Here is a 14,744-nt window from a genome sequence, read left to right as displayed (position 1 = left end):
GTTAACCCCAGGATGCTAGAAAATTTATATAAATAACATTTGCTTGATAAATAAGGCATATTTGATAATCAAGACTTATAAATTCTAAAGGTCTACTCAGGTTTACAGAAATATATATCTGGCCTCATCTTTGCTCACTTTTAAGCTTTCGTTAATTGAATAGACTAAGCCACACAAAAGCTACCATATTCTATAATATCAGATTCTATAATCTTGTCTCATCTCCCAAGAGAGTCCTTTTTTCCAAGGTCAGGCATTTAGACAAAAAAAAAATCACATTCTTTCAGAGGCTTGAAGAAAGTTAGTGTTTGCTAATAAAAAGGAGACTTTCCTATCTCTGGCAAGAGGAACTTTGACCCTGCATTAATATGTAACTTGTCAAAGTCAACACTAGCTTTCTCTATCCCTAGTCCCAAGCCACACTGCAGTCCACATCCCCCTTTCTCCTGTTTAATCCTATGTGCAGCTATAGAGTATAAACAGTGTAGTCTTTCCTTAAGAAACGCGCGGGAAGCCATCCCGATTCACCCTCAGATCCTTTTGTGTCTCCACCTTCCCCCAGCTGACTCCACATCCTTCTTAGGACCAGAACGCCCGCCAAAGCTGGGCTCCAGCAGTTAGGACAGGACAGTGACAGCAGAGCAGTCGCCAGGTGAGCAGCACATCTGGAGAGACTCATTGTCTCCTGACTAAAGAGTGGGTTTTGTCCAAGGAGAACGAGGGAGACTGCTCCCACCACCCAGCCCACTGCCTCCTCTCACTCACCTTGGTGCCACCCATAGCTCAGCAAGGGTCAGGGTCGAAGCCTGTTTGGGAGGAACAGAGGAGGGGGAAATGCATTAGATAACTTCCTGGACACTAGCCCAGAGAGTCAGGGCCTCAGGAATGGAGGCCAACTCCCTGTAGTAAGAGTCTGCTACTGACCTTGTTCTCAGGGTTCTGATCTCCACTAAGACTGTCACCTTCCCCTTCTTGTCCTCCCAGCACGAAGGCCAGCTGGTGTCTACCCAGGAGGAAGGCCCTGGCTGTTCTGATTCCAGAGGAGGGAGGAAGGAAAGGTGGAGCTTCTGTGGAGGGGAGGATCCTTCAGAGAGGACAGTGAGAGTGAAAGGGAAAGAGAAACAAGCAGATTGAAGGCAGGAAAGTCCCTTGATCCACTACAGGAGCCAGGAACCTGAGTCGGAGCTCAGCTGCTCACTCCTCTTTAGAACAGCAGGGTTAGGTGGGATGTAGCTCAACAGACTATTTTCTTTAGCATGGGCCCCATCCTGGGCTGACCCCACACTGGAAAGAAACAAGAAAAAGTTTTGACTTGGAGGAGCAGTTGGGAGTGAGGAGCACAGTCAAGTGTGTGGGGGTCAGAGGGGAAGATTGACCAAGCGTGCCCAGGGCACTGCACCTTTTAGAACCCTGAAGAGCTCTTGCTGTAGCGGCTGAGTGAGAGGAGGCAGAACCTGTCAGTCCTGGTGGGGGCCTTCAGGGATAGAGATCTGTGAGGCTGTGGTAGTTAGGCTTTCTATTGCTGTGAAAAGACAGTGACCATGGCAACTCATAAAGAAAATCATTTAATTGGGGCTGGCTTAGAGTTTCAGACGTTCAGTAAATTATCATTATGGCGGGGAACATGGCAACTTGCAGGCAAGCGTGGTTTTGGTAAAGTAGCAGAGAGTCCTACATCTTGTAGGCAAGAGGAAGTGGTCTGAGTGTCACACTGAGGGAAGCTTGAGCAAAAGATTCCTCCAAGCCCCCACCTCACAGTGACACACTTCCTCCAGCAAGCCCACACCTCTCTTTGTAGGAACTTAAAGTATTGGAGATATAATGCATGCTACTTCAGGAAGTGCTGCTTTGGATTTAGCAGTGGGTAACATTTAGCATTACCTCCACACATTCCTTGTTGTACAATAGCCACTGGAATGTGTGGTCGTCTTCCCCCAGGGACAGTAGGAGTAAGTATGGGAAGCAGTAGTTTAACATCTTAAGGATTTATTGTACCTCTAGGAATTATAGATGTTGATTCCCAGGGAGGAATTAAAGTTATGGTTTATGGAGAGAAGGCTATGCCAGTAGGAACTGGTGTTAGAATTGCCCAATTACAATGCCTCCCTATCTTAAAGGGAAAGCAGCTCCAGTATGTATAACAGGAAGGTTTGGCAGTACTGGAAAAAGATATTTGGGCAAACAGTCACCAGTGATGAAAGATGTAAGTTAAAAATAAAACTAAGCCTGGTGATGATAGCGCAAGCCTTAAATCCCAGCACTCGGGAGGCGGATCTCTGTGAGTTTGAGGCCAGTCTGGTCTACAGAGTGAGTTCCAGGACAGGTTCCAAAGCTACAGAGAAACCCTGTCTCGAAAAACCAAGCAAGCAACCAACCAGCCAAACAAACAAACAAACAACAAACAAACAAACAAACAAAACCACCAAAAGTCAATCCTTATTTGTTGGCAGTGCTAGTAAGTGACTCTCAGCTCACATTTCTTTTAGGCTTACAATTTTATATTTCTTTATTTTTACATTCCTGTTCCTGGATCCTCCATTCCCATATTTCTATTCTCTTCAAGAAGAAGATTTGCTTTTACACTTCCTACTCACAATAATGCTCGTTCCCACAGAAAATGTTAAATAATTCAACTTATGCCAATATTTTGTAAACCAACCACTAGAAGTCGTTCATAAACAATTCCCTCAGATTATTGCTTACCATATTTGGATGATATCTTAATAGCTGCCTCTGATACTGATACCCTTGAATAGGTGTTTGCTGAGGTACAATAGATCTTACCTCAACAGGAATTGCAAATTGCTCCTGAAAAAAACTCAAAGAGAAAATTCTTTACATATCTAAGATTTTTTTTATGAGCAAACAAAAAATTCAACTCCAAGGTACATATTAGAAAAGATCATTTGCACTTAATTTTTTTTTTTTTAATTTTGGTTTTTCAAGACTGGTCTTCTCCATGTAACAGCCCTGGCTGGCTTAAAACTTGCAGAGATCTGCCTGTCTCTGCCACCCAAGTGCTGGCATTAAAGGTATGCACCACCACCGACGGGTATCAATGGCCCACTCTTAATGATTCTCAGAAATCATTGTGGGGTATCAGTTGGTTTCTGTTGGAGAAACTGCTGGCCAGCCTACCCAAGCCTCAGTCGTCCCGCCCAAACCAGCCAGCGTGAGCATGCGCAGCGTGCACTTCCACCCTGAGACAACCTAGGTCCAGCCGCTACACCCAGAGACTGTTGACGCCCAGACACCTGACCAGAGATGCCAATGAGGGAGAGACAATGCAGCAGAGGCAGCTACCTGAGCATTGGGACGCTGGCACGGTGTGGGAACCCACAGAAGTGGATCTGGTCCACCTTGATACAGGTCAGAGAGTTTAAGCCTATTCTTGCTCCTTCAAGGTTGGTGAATTCATGAGTTCACTGGGTTGCTTTCAGGAGCATGGACAACTCACAAGAAGATCCCTATCTGGAAGTCTCACTCCTGGTCAGCTTTTGTTGTGGTGGTTGTTGTTGCTGCTGCTGTTTTTGTTTGTTCTGTTTTTGGTTTTTGAGATGAAAGGCTTTGGGGCACCTTAACATTACTGCACCCCCTCTTCCTGGGAACTAGGGGACCCTGGTAACCAACCATGCATGCAGTGGAGTTTGAGTACTCTCCATACCCTTTGTAGTCTTTCTTCAATAGACCCAGACCCTGGAACTGGGGTGAGACGACCTGCAGTTAACCTGCAGGAGTTTCCTCCTTGTTTAACCAATCCAGCAACCACCATAGCATTGGTCAATTAAGAGTTAGCTGACCATTAAATGAACTAGTCAAAATAGTTGACAAATGATTTCTGGACTCTCCCTTTTGATTCTGTACTACCCCTCCCTGATTTTGTGTTTTTTTTTTCTTTAAAAGAGCCTGTAATAGACAAAGCAGGGGTCCTTCTTCTCTCGAGGCTGAGAGACCTCTGCCGCGGCAGCAGAATAAAAATTCCTCTAGCCCTTGCATAAACCATGCTGAGGGTGTCTCTTGGGGCGACCTCCTCCTTGGTGGGGCTTTAGGGCCCAACAGAGATAGTTTCTCTGTAGCTTTGGAGCCTGTCCTGGAACTAGCTCTTGTAGACCAGACTGGTCTCAAGCTCACAGAGATCCACCTGTCTCTGCCTCCCTCATGCTGGGATTAAAGGTGTGCACCACCACCACCCGCCCGGCTCTCCTGGTCAGTTATTAACCCTTGTAGCATTTCACACGTCCTTTTTGTTTTAGGAAACGGTCTGTGTAGCCTGGGATTCCGTCAAGCTCACTGTATAGCTGAGGCTGGTCTTGAGCTCCTGACCCAACACTCCCAGTTTTTTTTTTTTTTTTTTGGTTTTTCTAGACAGGGTTTCTCTGTGGTTTTGGAGCCTGTCCTGGAACTAGCTTTTGTAGACCAGGCTGGTCTCGAACTCACAGAGATCCGCCTGCCTCTGCCTCCCAAGTGCTAGGATTAAAGGCGTGCGCCACCACCGCCCGACCCAACACTCCCAGTTTTACTTCAGAGTTCCTAACAGGATGTATAGCTGGGGCAGGGCAGGAGGTGGTCTTGTCTCACCCTTTCAGAAGGATGGTCAACAGCCCTACCACCAGAGACCTTGCTGCTGTGATCCAGCTGCCCTCACTCCCCCTGACCAGCAGGGGAACTTCCTTGTGGTCTGTAATTGACAAGGATGTTTGTGTTCTTTCTGGCTGGTGGGTCTCCACAGAAGGAGTAGAGGTATAAAAGGTTGCTGAGAAAAATAAAGGTTGCTGTTCTTCCACCTGAAAAGAAGCCTCCCTGTCTCAATCCCGGCACCCCACCCCCCCCCCCCCCCCCCCCGTCAGTCTCGGCTATCCAGGCCCCCCGCCAGTCTCTGCTATCCAGGCTGTGCTGGCTGTGCTGGTTGCAGCAAGTGGAGGTCCCACCGAGGTCTGGAAAGTGGGGACACGTGAACGGGGTCGCTCCAGCCGCCGGCTAAATCGAGGAGCGTATTGGGAAAGGTAAAGTGTTCTAATTTTTCATCCCCAGAGATAACTCTGAGGGACATCCTCCAAAAGATAAGTATAAAGAGGCAGGAGGGTGAATTGAAAGACCTCAAAAAGTAACTGAAACTCTTAAAGCAACAAGGCACTGAAGTAACAAGGAAGACAGCCAAAGATTTTGTGCAGGAGGGGGTTTAAATGTTCCAGATTGGGAACAAGCCAAGCCAGATTAAAAAGAGTATGTATGTCTTCATCTCCAGAGATGCTCTGAGGGATGCCCTTTGGAACTTTGGCTAGTAGGGAAGAAATAAAAAGGAGGCAGGAAGGTGGATTGAGGGCCTCAAAAGATAGAATGTGTAGAGATATATGTTATTGTGCTGATTGTGTTGTCTTTTGTGTTCTGGACTGGAGAAAGACATTTGATTCTGGGAACTGCTAAGAAAGGTATTTTGACTTTAAAATATGAGCCTAAGAATTTGATGCTTTGGAAAAGAGGTTATGCTTTTGTCTCCACAGAGGATGAGAACCTGTGGATTCATTGCAAATTTATGTGGTTTGAATAACCGAAAACCCCTGAAATGTTGATGTAAAATACCCCCCAAGAATGCAGCGCCCCAGCTCAGGAGGAAGTAGCCAGACAGGTTGACGACGCCCGAACTCCCTAAAAGATTGTTAAAGTGGGGCCCCTTCAATGGTTCTGGAGCAGGAGCAGCGAGCCTGCTTCCCTGAGTTCTGCTCCACTCCATGCAGCAGTTTGGATCCAGAGTGAGTGCGGCTGGGGCCAGAAGGCAGCTGGAGCAGAGCTTTGCCACCACAGCTACTGCTGCCTGCTCTCTCACAGACTGTGCAGACGGCTGAGACTGTCAACCAGCTTGCTGAAAGAGTCTGCAATGCTTTGAACATTCAAAGTGATCTTAATGGACATATTCATTTGGACATATTGACCCTGAACCAACAAGTGGCTCTGGTTCAGGAGCAAGAGGACTATCTTTGGACTTTTCAACAATTAATCATGTGATGTGAGTTACTCATGGCACTGTATTGTATGCTTCTGCTACTGTTATGGAGCTCGACCGTCATATGAGAGGGGTTTGGAATACTGCTTTTGTTAATTTTACCACACCCAGTTAGTGCATGCTAGATGGTTACAGCGCTGGTCTGGCTCCTTGACACTGTCAGTCCTGGGGATACTTGGTTTAGGGCTGTGTGTCTGGGTAGCCACAGATGGGAAATACTTTGGGGGCAGGATGCCAGCTAAGACAGGGACTATTAGAGAGCTATTCCCCATGACAGGCAAGGTATTATAAAGTAAAATAGGGGGAGCTGCTGTGATCCAGCTGCCCTCACTCCCCCTGACCGGCAGGGCAACTTCCTTGTGGTCTGTAATTGACAAGGATGTTTGTGTTCTTTCTGGCTGGTGGGTCTCCACAGACGGAGTAGAGGTATAAAAGGTTGCTGGGAAAAATAAAGGTTGCTGTTCTTCCACCTGAAAAGAAGTCTCCGTGTCTCAATCCTGGCACCCCCTCCCGCCAGTCTTGGCTGTCCAGGGTGCTCTGGCTGCAGCACCTTGCTATTAGCTATATATTGTTTATTTTATTCCCATGGTGACCACAGTGGTTCTGCTTCCTGGTGGCAGTGGTCATGGCAGGCCTGGAATAAATAGCCACACCACAGTTCCCACACTACTTATTCACTGGGGACGGGTGAAGGAGTTTGACAAGGTCCAGGCTACCAAGGCAGAGGCCAGGAGGTTGAGGAGAATTCAAAGAGCTGTAGGCAGACGAGACTTGCTTTATTTACCGGAACACAGGCCTTACACACACGCACAGGCAAAGGATAGCAGGGCGAAGGAACACACCTGTGATAATAATGATCCATTTACACAGAATTCACCCAAAAGTGGCATTCTGCACAATTACATCACTCTTTACTCTGGAGCTCTCCAGGTATCCGGGGTCAGCCTTCATTTGATTCCTGGCTTCCCTTACTCCTGACGTCTCTTTTGTCTCTCTAACCTTACTGGCTCCGTGCTCCTCTTCCCTACAGGAATTTTTGAAGAAGTAAGAGATGACTTGTGCACTTCTGTATTTGGGAGTCTGAGACAGCAGGATGACTCGGACCCCAGAATTTGAAGCCAGTTTAAGTTAGATACTATGTCAAAACAAACAAGCAAAAGCAAGCATGCCTCTTCTAGCCTATGACACAGACAACGGACAGGATGACGGCAGTTCCACAGGGCTAAACATGCTGGCTCCACACTGAGGGATCACGGAACACCTACAATGTGCCCGAGTGAGTTCTCTATCAGGAGTCCACCACAAGGCAGTACTGCATAGTGACCAGTGTCCCAGGGTGCACACAGTAGAGACGATCTAACCTTCCAAAGGAGGAACTTTGTGGTGGGTTCCCAGATAGACTTACTGCCTGTCTGTCAGAGAAGATTCTAGACAAATACGTGATTCCTTTAAAGTGACTTTTATTAAGGAACACGGGCCAAGAGGAACAGAATAAACATACAGGGAACAGGTGACACAGGAGCCTGAGGGTCAGAGTAGACAATAGAAAGGGTCTTGAGGACATTCTGTGCAGGACATTAGGGGAGGGCAGGCTCCGCATTGTTACCTACACCTGTTTGGATGCCTTCAGGTGCCTCTCATGAATTTTAATACATCGGAAATATATGGTATAAGTTGCTTGAGTGACAAAATTGGCTGAACAATGAATCCACAAATTTCCCACAACTTCTTCATGAAATACTGGATTGTGTTCCAAAAACAACTGTGTTCGGGCTGACCTTGGCTTTTTTGTTGGGCATGTACTAGGATGCACTCAGCCTGTGCTCGGACCCACTCAGCCTGGCCTCGGGTCAGCTCAGCCTGTGCTTGGATCCATTCAGCCTGTGCTAGGATCTTCACAGCCTGGGCTCGGGACAGCTCAGCCTGGGCTCGCTGGTTCTCAATCTGGGCTCGCATCTCCTCAATCCCAGCTCTGACCTCCACTTCCCCACTGATGTCACACAGAATCTGGTAGGAAAGAATCACCAGGTTTAAAGGCCTAGATCTTCACTTTTGTGCCCCCAAACCCTGTTCATTTTTACTGATTCCACTATGTGTTATGGGAGGTTCCCTTACACATTTTCCGTTGGGAAATTTTGTTCAGACTTTGAAGGATAAAGACATAGGAAAGGGCAGGCTCTCTAAACAAAAGACTTATTGGAAAAACCCCACCACTGTAGAACCACAGAGTGTGATGACTGTCTACTCCACAGAGTGTGATGACTGTCTACTCCACAGACTGTGAACTGTCTACTCCACAGAGTGTGAACTGTCTACTCCACAGAGTGTGAACTGTCTACTCCACAGAGTGTGATGACTGTCTACTCCACAGAGTGTGATAACTGTCTACTCCACAAAGTGTGAACTGTCTACTCCACAGAGTGTGATAACTGTCTACTCCACAGAGTGTAATAACTGTCTACTCTACAGTGTGATAACTGTCTACTCCACAGAGTGTGATGACTGTCTCCTCCACAGAGTGTGAACTGTCTACTCCACAGAGTGTGATGACTGTCTACTCCACAGAGTGTGAACTGTCTACTCCACAGAGTGTGATGACTGTCTACTCCACAGAGTGTGATGAATGTCTACTCCACAGAGTGTGATGACTGTCTACTCCACAGAGTGTGATAACTGTCTATTCCACAGAGTGTGATGACTGTCTACTCCACAGAGTGTGATGACTGTCTACTCCACAGATGTGATAACTGTCTACTCCACAGAGTGTGAACTGTCTACTCCACAGAGTGTGAACTGTCTACTCCACAGAGTGTGATAACTGTATACTCCACAGAGTGTGATAACTGTCTACTCCACAGAGTGTGATAACTGTCTACTCCACAGAGTGTGAATTGTCTACTCCACAGAGTGTGATAACTGTCTACTCCACAGAGTGTGAACTGTCTACTCCACAGAGTGTGATAACTGTCTACTCCACAGAGTGTGAACTGTCTATCCACAGAGTGTGAACTGTCTACTCCACAGAGTGTGACGACTGTCTACTCCACAGACTGTGATGACTGTCTACTCCACAGAGTATGATTACTGTCTACTCCACAGAGTATGATTACTGTCTACTCCACAGAGTGTGATAACAGTCTACTCCATAGAGTGTGATAACAGTCTACTCCACAGAGTGTGATAACTGTCTACTCCACAGAGTGTGAACTGTCTACTCTACAGAGTGTTATAACTGTCTACTCCACAGAGTGTGAACTGTCAACTCTACAGAGTGTTATGACTGTCTACTTCACAGAGTGTGATAACTTTCTACTCCACAGAGTGTGATAACTGTATACTCCACAGAGTGTGATGACTGTCTACTCCACAGTGTGTACTGTCTACTCCACAGAGTGTGATAACTGTCTACTCCACAGAGTGTGTACTGTCTACTCCACAGAGTGTGATGACTGTCTACTCCACAGAGTGTGATGACTGTCTACTCCACAGAGTGTGAACTGTCTACTCCACAGAGTGTGATAACTGTATACTCCACAGAGTGTGATGACTGTCTACTCCACAGAGTGTGATGACTGTCTACTTCCCAGAGTGTGATGACTGTCTACTCCACAGAGTGTGATAACTGTCTACTCCACAGAGTGTAAACTGTCTTCTCCACAGAGTGTGATAACTGTCTACTCCACAGAGTGTGATAACTGTCTACTCCACAGAGTGTGATGATTGTCTACTCCACAGAGTGTGATAACTGTCTACTCCACAGAGTGTAAACTGTCTTCTCCACAGAGTGTGATAACTGTCTACTCCACAGAGTGTGATAACTGTCTACTCCACAGAGTGTGATAACTGTATACTCCACAGAGTGTGATGACTGTCTACTCCACAGAGTGTGATGACTGTCTACTTCCCAGAGTGTGATGACTGTCTACTCCACAGATATGATAACTGTCTACTCCACAGAGTGTGAACTGTCTAATCCACAGAGTGTGATAACTGTCTACTCCACAGAGTGTAAACTGTCTTCTCCACAGAGTGTGATAACTGTCTACTCCACAGAGTGTGATAACTGTCTACTCCACAGAGTGTGATGATTGTCTACTCCACAGAGTGTGATAACTGTCTACTCTACCTAGTGTCAACTGTCTACCCCACAGAGTGTGATAACTGTCTACTCCACAGAGTGTGATAACTGTCTACTCCACAGAGTGTGATGACTGTCTACTCCACAGAGTATGATGACTGTCTACTCCACAGAGTGTGATGACTGTCTCCTCCACAGAGTGTGATGACTGTCTACTCCACAGAGTGTGATGACTGTCTACTCCACAGAGTGTGATGACTGTCTTTTCTACAGAGTGTGAACTGTCTACTCCACAGAGTGTGATGACTGTCTCCTCCACAGAGTGTGATGACTGTCTACTACACAGAGTGTGATGACTGTCTACTCCACAGAGTGTGATGACTGTCTACTCCACAGAGTATGATGACTGTCTATTCCACAGAGTGTGATAACTGTCTATTTCACAGAGTGTGATGACTATTCCACAGAGTGTGATGACTTTCTACTCCACAGAGTGTGATAACTGTCTACTCCACAGAGTGTGATAACTGTTTACTTCTGTACAAGTTAATCCCCGGCTGCTAGAAAATTTAGATATTAACATTTGCTTGATAAATAAGGTATATTTGGTAATCAAGATTTATAAACTTCAAAGGTCTACTCAGTTTCACAGAAATATATATCTGGCCGCACCTTTGCTCACTTTAATCTTTAGTTAATTGGATAGACTAAGCCACACAAAAGTGACCCGTCCCGCAGGTCCAGTAATTTATGGGTCTCGAGGACGCATCACCTAGGAATAATGGGGGGAAAGGGAAAGGGAACCAAGCACGTAAGGAAAGACAAAGTCAGTCTGAGATGCGTCAAGGTTCCGTTTATTGAAAGCAAAGCTGCAATTATATAGAGCTGTTTCGGTAGGGCGGGGTAAGGGTTTGAGGGGATGGAAAGTGCTATACCCAAGGCCAAGGAGGAAGTGATTGTTATTTTTTGCGGTTAGGCTGTGGCATCTAAGCTGTTATGAGAACTTGCAACACAGCAGGCCGTACTTAGGAAAACTGCTCTTGCAAAAACAAAACATTCTCAAGAGGGAAGTAGGCCAGGTCCTGACCTGAGGGTCTCTTGGCCCCCAACATCTCTGAGGGTCTCTTGGCCCCCAACAGAAAAGCTACCATATTCTATAATACTGTGTCTGATCTCCCAAGAGAATCCATTTTTCCAAGGCCAGGCCTTTAGACAAAAAAAAAATTGCATTCTTTCAGAGGCTTGAGGAAAGTTAGTATTTGCTAATCAAAAGGAGACTTTCCTATCTCTGGCAAGAGGAACTTTGACCCTGCATTAATATGTAAGCTGTCAAAGTCAATGCAAGCTTTCTCCATCCCTGGTCCCAAGCCACACTGCAGTCCACATCCCCCTTTCTCCTGTTTAATCTTTTTTTTTTTTAAATATTTATTTATTTTATTTATTATGGACCCCATTACAGATGGTTGTGAGCCACCATGTGGTTGCTGGGAATTGAACTCAGGACCTTTGGAAGAGCAGGCAATGCTCTTAACCTCTGAGCCATCTCTCCAGCCCCTCTCCTGTTTAATCTTATGTGCAACTGTAGAGTAAAAATAGTGTAGTCTTTTCTTAAGAAATGCATGGGTAGCCATCCCGATTCACTTTCAAATCCTTTTGTGTCTCCACATTCCCCCCAGCTGAACCACATCCTCCTTGGGACCAGAACGCCCACCAAAGCAGGGCTCCAGCAGTTAGGACAGGACAGTGACAGCAGAGCAGTCGCCAGGTGAGCAGGACATCTGGAGAGACTCATTAGTTTCCTGACTAAAGAGTGGGTTTTGTCCAAGGAGAACTGAGGGAGACAGCTCCCAGGACCCAGCCCACTACCTCCTCTCACTCACCTTGGTGCCACCCATAGCTCAGCAAGGGTCAGGGACGAAGCCTGTTTGGGAGGAATAGAGGAGGGGGAAATGCATTAGATGACTTCCTGGACACTAGCCCAGAGAGTCATGGGCCTCAGGAATGGAGGCCAACTCCCTGTAGTAGGACGTCTGCTACTGACCTTGTCCTCAGGGTTCTGATCTCCACTAAGACTGTCACCTTCTCCTCCTTGTCCTCCCAGAGCAGAGGCCAGCTGGTGTCTGCCTAGGAGGAAGGCCCTGGCTGTTCTGATTCCAGAGGAGGGAGGAAGGAAAGGTGGAGCTTCTGTGGAGGGGAGGATCCTTCAGAGAGGACAGTGAGAGTCAAAGGGAAAGAGAAACAGGCAGAGTGAAGGCAGCAAAGTCCCTTGATCCACTACAAGAGCCAGGAACCTGAGTCAGAGCTCAGCTGCTCACTCCTCTTTAGAACAGCAGGGTTAGGTGGGATGTGGCTCAACAGACTGCTTTCTTAAGCATGGGCCCCATCCTGGGCTGACCCCACACTGGAAAGTGTGGTCGTCTTCCCCCAGGGACAGTAGGAGTAAGTATGGGAAGCAGTAGTTTAACATCTTAAAGATTTATTGTACATCTAGGAATTACAGATGTAGATTCCCAGGGAGGAATTAAAGTTATGTGACCCATCCCGCAGGCCCAGTAATTTATGGGTCTCGAGGGGGCATCACCTGAAGGAAATGGGGGGAGAGGGAGAGAGAACCAAGCACGTAAGGAAAGACAGAGTCAGTCTGAGATGCGTCAAGGTTCTGTTTATTGAAAGCAAAGCTGCAATTATATAGAGCTGTTTCAGTAGGGCGGGGTAAGGGTCTGAGGGGATGGAAAGTGCTATACCCAAGGCCAAGGAGGAAGTGATTGTTATCTTTTGCAGTTAGGCTGTCAAGGCTAAGCTGTTCTGGAGAACTTGCAGCACAGTAGGCCGTACTTAGAAAAACTGCTCTTGAAAAACATTCTCAAGAAAACTGCTCTTGAAAAACATTCTCAAGAAGGAAGTAGGCCAGGTCCTGACCTGAGGGTCTCTTGGCCCCCAACAGTTATGGTTTATGGAGAAAAGGCTATGCCAGTAGGAGCTGGTGTTAGAATTGCCCAATTACAATGCCTCCCTATCTTAAAGGGAAAGCAGCTCCAGTATGTATAACAGGAAGGTTTGGCAGTACTGGAAAAAGATATTTGGGCAAACAGTCACCAGTGATGAAAGATGTAAGTTAAAAATAAAACTAAGCCTGGTGATGATAGCGCAAGCCTTAAATCCCAGCACTCGGAAGGCAGATCTCTGTGAGTTTGAGGCCAGTCTGGTCTACAGAGTGAGTTCCAGGACAGGTTCCAAAGCTACCTGTCTCGAGAAACCCTGTCTCGAAAAACCAAGCAAGCAACCAACCAGCCAAACAAACAAACAACAAACGAACAAACAAAACCACCAAAAGTCTCCTTATTTGTTGGCAGTGTTAGTAAGTGACTGTCAGCTCACATTTCTTTTAGGCTTACAATTTTATATTTCTTTATTTTTACATTCCTGTTCCTGGATCCTCCATTCCCATATTTCTATTTCCTTCAAGAAAAAGATTTGTTTTTACACTTCCTACTTACAATAATGCTCGTTCCCACAGAAAATGTTAAATAATTCAACTTATGCCAATATTTTGTAAACCAACCACTAGAAGTCGTTCATAAACAATTCCCTCAGATTATTTCTTACCATATTTGGATGATATCTTAATAGCTGCCTCTGATACTGATACCCTTGAATAGGTGTTTGCTGAGGTACAATAGATCTTACCTCAACAGGAATTGCAAATTGCTCCTGAAAAAAACTCAAAGAGAAAATTCTTTACATACCTAGGATTTTTTTTATGAATAAACAAAAAATTCAACTCCAAGGTACATATTAGAAAAGATCATTTGCACTTAATTTTTTTTTTTTTAATTTTGGTTTTTCGAGACTGGTCTTCTCCATGTAACAGCCCTGGCTGGCCTAAAACTTGCAGAAATCTGCCTGTCTCTGCCACCCAAGTGCTGGGATTAAAGGTATGGACCACCACCGACAGGTATCAATGGCCCACTCTTAATGATTCTCAGAAATCATTGTGGGGTATCAGTTGGTTTCTGTTGGAGAAACTGCTGGCCAGCTTACCCAAGGCTCAGTCGTCCCGCCCAAACCAGCCAGCGTGAGCATGCGCAGCGTGCACTTCAGCCCTGAGACAACCTAGGTCCAGCCGCTACACCCAGAGACTGTTGACGCCCAGACACCTGACCAGAGATGCCAATGAGGGACAGACAATGCAGCAGAGGCAGCTACCTGAGCATTGGGATGCTGGCACGGTGTGGGAACCCACAGAAGTGGATCTGGTCCACCTTGATACAGGTCAGAGAGTTTAAGCCTATTCTTGCTCCTTCAAGGTTGGTGAATTCATGAGTTCACTGGGTTGCTTTCAGGAGCATGGACAACTCACAAGAAGATCCCTATCTGGAAGTCTCACTCCTGGTCAGCTCTTGTTGTGGTGGTTGTTGTTGCTGTTGCTGTTTTTGTTTGTTCTGTTTTTGGTTTTTGAGATGAAAGGCTTTGGGGCACCTTAGCATTGCTGTACCCCCTCTTCCTGGGAACTAGGGGACCCTGGTAACCAACTATGCATGCACTGGAGTTTGAGTACTCTCCATCCCCTTTGTAGTCTTTCTTCAATAGACCCAGACCCTGGAACTGGGGTGAGACGACCTGCAGATAACCTGCAGGAATTCCTCCTTGTTTAACCAATCCAGC

The sequence above is a fragment of the Chionomys nivalis genome, chromosome 7 (assembly GCF_950005125.1).
Source record: "Chionomys nivalis chromosome 7, mChiNiv1.1, whole genome shotgun sequence".
In the NCBI taxonomy this organism is placed as follows: domain Eukaryota; kingdom Metazoa; phylum Chordata; class Mammalia; order Rodentia; family Cricetidae; genus Chionomys; species Chionomys nivalis.
This window is presented reverse-complemented; position numbering follows the sequence as displayed.